Here is an 8153-nt window from a genome sequence, read left to right on the forward strand (position 1 = left end):
TGATAATAAAGACAACAAAAGTTTTGTTTAAACATAACGAAAGGCATGACATAATGTTACACTTTTGTTTTTTTGTTCCCGCAAACAGCACAATTGCAACCGGGTCCAGCTTTGGAAATGTGACCCTAGCAGAAGAAAGGAGAAAGACAGTCCATATGTTAATGAATGAGGAATGAATGAATGAATGAATGAATGAAGGGCTCATCTGAATTAGGATTTTACCATGGGAAGGAGTCCATATATACATTTTTATGTGAATGAATCATGTCATCTTAGTTGGGAGGGGTGTAGCAGTCCGAAGTCTTCCTTAGATGTCACCAAGCAATTCACTTATTCAGAAACATCACACTGTGAAAAGACAATAAAGGTTACCTCTGGAACAGATTTAAGACATGGACCGACTTATCTGTCAATCAAAATTAGCAGTTCAACCAATGAGAAAGTGGCTGATGCCAGACAAGCTTTTGAAATTGTATGTTTTTGCATTGCAATTACACTATGTCCGAGGTGGATAGTGCAATAAGATCAGTTATAAGAAACCTAATAGAATAAGTATGGCAGGCCAAGTCCATATAATTGTTGAGTAGATAAAAGCACTAGCTAGGAGAGCAAGGAATGACGTCTTCACTCAGTGCTTGCCTGGTGAGAACTGCTATAGATGGACAGATGTCCATCCCCTTTATTACAAACCAATCAGTAACAGATGGTAAGGTAAACATTGCAATGCCATAAACGGGCAGGGGTGTGACAAGCAATTGACTTCTTCCGGATGATTACAAAAGTAACAAAGCCTAACAGACGGACTGCTGCTGCGATGATAGAGACAGAGGCGTCTGGGTACTTACTTCAAAGCACGAACATAAAACAACAAACATAAACAAGCAAAAACAGGCTTCGCTACTGACATAGCAGTCAAGTACGAGCAAGTTCTACGTTACCGCAGCATGGTCAACGCAGTATCCGACATTACGTGGTCGGCAAATATCAACTCACAATCATGTCACATCTAGCATAGACTGTCCCGTAGGCAAATCAGTTCTATCTAGGGAAGGCATCATGCGGTCTCAATACAAAACAATACAATATAGCGTCCACCAGGTGGATCCGTTTCCCGTAGGCTTACGAATAGTCCACCTGGCGGGTCCGTCACCCGTAGGCTCACGAACATACAATAATACAAGACATCGTGCAATAATGGTACCTAGCTACAATTAAACCACAAAAGTTCGAGATGTTGCACAAAGTTCAGTGGTCCGGCAGGATACGCGGAGAAGTACTTTTTCACAGTTCGGCTAGTTTTCACGGTAGAAGGTCACGCTGGTTATCACGGATGGGCAGCGACGGGTTCCGTCGTAGGGGTAGTCGGGCTGGGTCGCGATCAAGTCGGCATGGTGGGTCAGGAAGACGGCAGCGTGATCGACAGGACAGCGCTCACGGGGTCTTGCGCACGTGGTCGGCGGCGGGTGGCATCAGGACATCGGCGGCGTGCTCTGGCCTCAGCGACGGCGAGCAGGGAGTCCGGACGCCTGGGCACATGGCAGACGTGGTCGGCTGGCAGGCTGGCTTGGTTAGAGGGCGGCATGGAGACACGTCGGGCGAGCTGGGTCTGTGTAGTACGGCGGCAGGCTGGCTAAACGGACGGCGTGGTAGCGTGGTGAGTCGGGGCTGCTGGCTGTCGACGTGGCACGATGGCAGGCATATCATCGCAGCACGGACGGGTACGGAGCTTGCTTTAGTAGCCGCTGGTCTCGATCGCTACCGGGCGACTCGGGCGGCATGGTAGCTGGCCAAGGCTTGCGTCGAGGCGGGTTCGGCCGTTCGAAAACGGCAACCACCGCTATGCCACCAGTGTTGAGTAGATAAAAGCACTAGCTAGGAGAGCAAGGAATGACGTCTTCACTCAGTGCTTGCCTGGTGAGAACTGCTATAGATGGACAGATGTCCATCCCCTTTATTACAAACCAATCAGTAACAGATGTCTGGTGTCTCTGACCACCAGGGATAGACTGCTCGTCTTCCTGTTGTAATTACAGTAACATCTTGCACAGTAAATGTCTCTACTACATAATGACACCCCAATGACAGCACAGCAGTAAAATGGTCAACACAACCCACCTACATATGTATATAAAACCCATGTTATTTGACCTAAATGTATCTATTTTCATCAATTCTATCGCTTTCTGCCATGGGGTGCAACCACACACAGAAAAGTCTGGACCGCTTTTTCCAGCCTGGACCGTTTTTTTCGCAGTCCCGACCGGACCACTTTTTCTACCAACTCAATTTTTCATTTGCCTGGGTGAACGCTGGTTGACGCCTATGATGTTGTGTTCAGAGGGTTATATAAGCTAGTTCGGAGTTGTTACCTTCGCCGAGAAGGTTATGCAGAGGGTAGCGTTTGTGGGTTTGTGTGTAGTGGCACAGAATAACTCGAGAATGCCTGGATGGATTGTCTTGGTATTTGGTATGTTGGTAGGTTTTGATGAGACCTGAAAACGATTAGATTTTGGGCCCCCTAGTGGCTTCTTATGGTACTGCAGGGGAACTTTCTGTTTTGATATCTCGTGTTCTGGACATGCTATGAAACTTATTTTTAAGTGGTAGATAGATCTTTGGACAGAGAGTAAGTTGTGTGGGTTTGGGCCCCCTAGTGGCTTTTTTTGGAACTGCAGGAGCAGGTTTTGTGTCTGACTTTGAAAGGGAATAACTCAAGAAGGGCTTGATGCATGGTAATGATTTTTGGTAAGTAGATAGCTGGAGTGAAGATGTACATGATTAGATACTTATTATGCAAATCAGTACATAATTTGCATAATTAATGAGGAAAGTTTATACATCTGCCAAATTCCATGATAGGAGTCTGAAACATGTGACATATGTAACTGAGGTAGAGAGAAATATTAATTGATATGAACTATGCAAATGAAGAGCTCATTTGCATAATCAATGAGAAAATACTATAACAAGATGGCCTTGATGGATGGTCATGATTTTTGGTATGTAGATAGCTTGTGTGATGCTTAGTATGATTGGACGATAATTATGCAAATCAGATTCTAATTTGCATAATTAATGAGGCAATTTTTAAAATCCGCTTTGTTCCATGATATGACTGTTCAAATTGTAACTGAAGAAGAGAGGAATGTTGATAGATAGAAAATATGCAAATGTGGGCCTAATCTGCATACTTAATGAGAAACTTCTATACCGTAAAATCCCTATTTACGTACGCACCCCTCCTAACGTACGCACCCCTGATTTGGGGATGATTGCGGGCCTGACTCAGTGAGTTGAAACATTCAGGGGAAAAACCCTCCTAACGTACGCACCCCCTCTCCAGCATTTCGGTGGATAGTTAAGAGGTTGACATGATCATCCTTCCGATGATGTTTACTGACTTAAAGGGTTACTGAGAAAATGTTTCTGGATAGAAAATATCAAACAATTTAAATATATGTATTATTTATTCTTTATTACGGATTGATTGTGTGGTAGCATTCCACACTTCATTTGCAAGAAGATGTACCGTACTCTCATGCTGATATGCAATTTTTCTGAGGAAGAACCCCTCCTAACGTACGCACCCCGACTTTGGTATCGGCCTGGAGCACCTGCTTGCAACTTGGAAAGTTTAAAAAGTGCGTACGTAAATAGGGATTTTACGGTAGTTCCACACTGGCAAATGACGGCAGTTTCATACATCTAATAATTTGTGGCATCGGGAAGTTATGTGAATGTGCACATCATTGAATCAAATTAGGCTAATAAGGGCCTCATTTGAATCATTGATGATAAATATTAGCATAACCTTCTTTGTTAAGGTATTGTTGAAGGGTGGCTGAGGAATTTTGGGATGTTTTTGAAAAAACCCTTTCTTAAGCTTTATAAGCCTTCCTCAACCTTTATTTTGTTTTCAGGTAGTACCTTATAGCAAGGTGATAATTTATGCAAATTAGTATGATGTCATCATTACGTCATCAAGATTTATGAGGCCACGCCCCTTTTTTAGAAGGAACGCTCTCCTTGGCTTGTGCTTCGATTTTCATCAATATAATTTTGCAGGAATGTACATGATAGTAATACTTAAAGAATGATGCGTGTCTACGCGAATATTTTGAAATATCAATTTTTGGCGAATTTTTTTTGTTTGATAACAAGAAAAAATTCGCCAAAAATCGATATTTCAAAATATTCGCGTAGACACGCGTCATTCTTTAAGTATTACTATCATGTACATTCCTGCAAAATTATATTGATGAACATTGAAGCACAAGCCAAGGAGAGCGTTCCTCCTAAAAAAGGGGCGTGGCCTTATAAATCTTGATGACGCAATCATGACATCATACTAATTTGCATAAATTATCACCTTGCTATAAGGTACTACCTGAAAACAAAATAAAGGTTGAGGAAGGTTTATAAAGCTTAAAGGCATCCAGAGCATTTTTTATTTGGCTTGAAAATTGGAAATATTGTAGTTGCTGTAATCTTTATGAAATTGTCATTTAATGTCACTGTTAACCACATTTGCGCGATGATTACATGTCACAAGCGCTCAAAAGCCACGCGAAAATAAGCTACACAATGACCCCTTTAGTTTCACGCGCCTAGTGTAATTAGATTGAAACAGAACTCAAAACGGTTTTTTCGTCGGTAATGGACCGTTCCCGTCGAACACCATCTAGAACCCCGTTCTATTTGGAACACCTTGGTCAAAAACAGCGCTAGTGGGACAGAAATGACAAGCAGGGTATGTATACATGTAACGTTATATCTGGGACAGATTTCTCACTGCATTGGCTCCATGAATACCAAGGAAAAAATCGAAATGAAAAAGAAAACATCTCAGGCACTCAAGGGGACGGAGTTTACATAACACACTGCCAACTACTACCAAGTCCGTTTCTCATGTACTTGTGCGTTATTCTGGTGTTCGACTGGAACGGTCCATTCTCTGCAAGTTCCGGCGACGGGACATCACGTTCCAAAAAGTCGGAAAATTTGAAGAAAAAAAATGGTGGCGCTGACAGCGCTTGGATTTTCTATCAGTGCTCAACACACAACGACATCGCATCTTTGCTCCTTGAATGTCGATGTGTAATGGTATAGTGTTATTGACTTACTATGTGTAGAAATGGCTAAAAAATAGTTTTTTTAATTTGAGTTTGAAGCCACATAAAGTGCTCTGGGTGCCTTTAAGAAAGGTTTTTTTCAAAAACATCCCAAAATTCCTCAGCCACCCTTCAACAATACCTTAAGCTCATAATTTGTTAAGCTCATACTTTGGACATGTTGTATTTTAAGACTATCAACTGGTATGATTTAGAATTGATGATAAACACTCCAAATATGTCAGTCATAAAGGTTAAAATCATTCCCAGTCATCAAGGTATGAGGTCGTGGAACTCTAGTTACTATATTAAACAACTGTCTACATTTGCATAACAACGCCCCGACTGGCTTTGTTCACGTCTCGGGGGCCTTCACCTTCACCTTGGACACTGCACATGCGTAGTTGTTTGATATGCAAATCTAGACAATGTCTAGGCGAGCACTCTATACGAGACGGGGCCTGCACAAGCCTAATAGCAACTCCGAACTAGCTTATACCAGATCAACCAACAACTTTGCCAGGTCCTTCCGAGCCCGGCCCGACATGCATGCCCCCAACGAAATTTTGTCTCCGCCCCCTGGAAAAACTTCCTTGGGGACATGCATTAGCCTCTACCAGGCTCCGCTGGATGGCTGGAAAAATAGTAGAAATTGGCCGTAATAGAGTGAATAGTGTGCCAAGGGAGTTAGCTACGGAGGGAGTACATTCTGCAGAATGTACTCCCTCCGTAGCTAACTCCCTTGGCACACTATTCACTCTATTACGGCCAATTTCTACTATTTTTCCAGCCATCCAGCGGAGCCTGGTAGAGGCTAGACATGCATGTCGTTCCTCGAGTTTTCTGAGAGAGACGTAGAACGTCACCCCCCGCAGGTACCGGCACTCACCCTTGGAGGAGTACCCCTCACCATCGTCACACAGGCCAGGTTGTTAGGGTTACACATAAGGTCAGACTTGCGGTGGGACAACCAGGTGAACGAGATGGTGTCTAAAGGCAGCAAGCGACTCTTTCTCGTCAGTAGGCTGCGGCCGCTGCGCCGATCCGGCATACCTACGTCTGATCTCGTCACCATCTACTGTGGATACGTCAGACCCATACTAGAGTATGCCACCCCCTGCTGGAGTGCAGCGCTCACACAGAAACAGTCCGACGCCCTAGAACGTGTTCAGAAACGGGCCTGCAGGATTATACTAGGACGGACTTACAACTCATACACTGCTACCCTGAACCAGCTTAACCTTCCAAGACTGTCAACTAGAAGACAACAGTTATGCACCGACTTTGCTGCTAAACTAGAACAGTCCCCACGTTTTCGCTCCTGGCTTCCGCCCACCCGTGGTCAGCAACATGGCAGAAACCTTCGGAACGCGAGCCGCTATGGACAACCCTCTGGCACAAACCGTTACACCAGAAGCGCCATTCCGGCCATCATCAGACTTTTAAATGAACTCTAGAGAACATTGTTACCACATTTTCCTAGCATTGTTTGTCCCGAGGCAATCCCTAAGAGAGTGATTGTGAAATATTTTAAATGATCTAAGTAAATGTTTTAACTGATATTGATTGTCTAACAACTTTTAATCGATGCCTAAAAGCTGTGTAAACTACAATGAACTATGTTTTATTTTGCCTCGCAAATTATTATTCAGCCTCGTAATGGCTGCCATGAGGCTTGTCTGTCAAATGATGATGACAAATAAACCAGTCTACTACAACGTGGCTAACGTTACAATTTCTAGAAAGATGCACGTACCTTGTAGGTTGGGGGTATCAGTGAGGCTTCGTTCATATTTGTGTACTAAGCAACAGCTTCTCCACTCTTGAAGAGAGCTGTTTACCGTCAATCGAAGTCATCTTCATCTGGTCGACGTATGTTGCGCAAGCGCAGTGCTCACTCGTGGAAGATTGTCAAATCTCCAAGCAGATGTTGGGAGGTAAGATCGTAACATTTTCTCACTTCTTCAGCGTGTTGGAGTGACCTTATGACCTTCCGTGCGAACACAACTGTCGTTATCATAGTTTTGAAAGGAGGCCTCTGGATTACTTTGTCGTCTCCAGGCGGACTCCTTTATTCTAATTCCTGTCGATCATGACAAAATGAATATATAACGTTATATTTATTGACTATTCTATAAATCATGGAAATTGTAGCCAGTACACACTTTTTGGTTTGTAGAATGGCGCTGTCATACCTGTGTCTCGGAGAGCCATCCTAACTTTTTTTCAATCGTGATAAACTGTTTTTTTTTCAACCTTCCTGTTATTGCGAAAGGTCGTCTTGTAAGATTGTGCTCCACGTCTTTCTAGTCGGTCAATCACAAGGAAAAGTGAACTGAAAATCTATTTTGATTTCATCAACGTCCAAATCATATACAGTAATGTGCTTTTGAAAAAAGTGGTACAAAATGGCAAAAGAAAAGGAGAACAATTCTTGATGTCCCCTAGTGACAAGAAAGTAATTAAAACTAGACCCAACTAGACCCAATGATTGAAATGAAAGAAATCTAGTAAAATTGTGATGTGCAGTAGAAAATGTGTTGAGATTTGTAGACGATTTTCCCATTTGCTAGTTTTTGTCGTATTGACTATGCAACGAAAATCCGCATGGTAGCGCACTTAACAGGTCGCAACCACCTGTGCCGCGTAGCGCACATGTCGTGTCATCGCTTCCCATCCCAACTTTACAGTCTGAATAAGTTTCAGACAAGTATTCACCTTAATACAAAGGACTTTGTTTGTTTGCATTTCTGAACTTGTAGGTTCCACTTTAGGATTCTTTCTGACGGTAGCATCAAATTCAAAAGATGTCTTCAAAAGATTCACTGGGTATCGCAGTGTTGGCGTTGAATGAGAAAATGGTGAACGTCAAATTCATAACGTTATCATACCGAGTAATGGAAGGGTAGATTTATATTGTCCCCACTATTTTTGACACTTTGAAGCAAGTTACACAATGTCGAGAGTTGCAAATTTCAATCGCACAAAAATCAAACTGACAAAATGTCCCTACATCTGTATGTGACAATATGTTATTCTCCA

Source organism: Branchiostoma lanceolatum, chromosome 16 (assembly GCF_035083965.1).
Source record: "Branchiostoma lanceolatum isolate klBraLanc5 chromosome 16, klBraLanc5.hap2, whole genome shotgun sequence".
Classification (NCBI taxonomy): domain Eukaryota; kingdom Metazoa; phylum Chordata; class Leptocardii; order Amphioxiformes; family Branchiostomatidae; genus Branchiostoma; species Branchiostoma lanceolatum.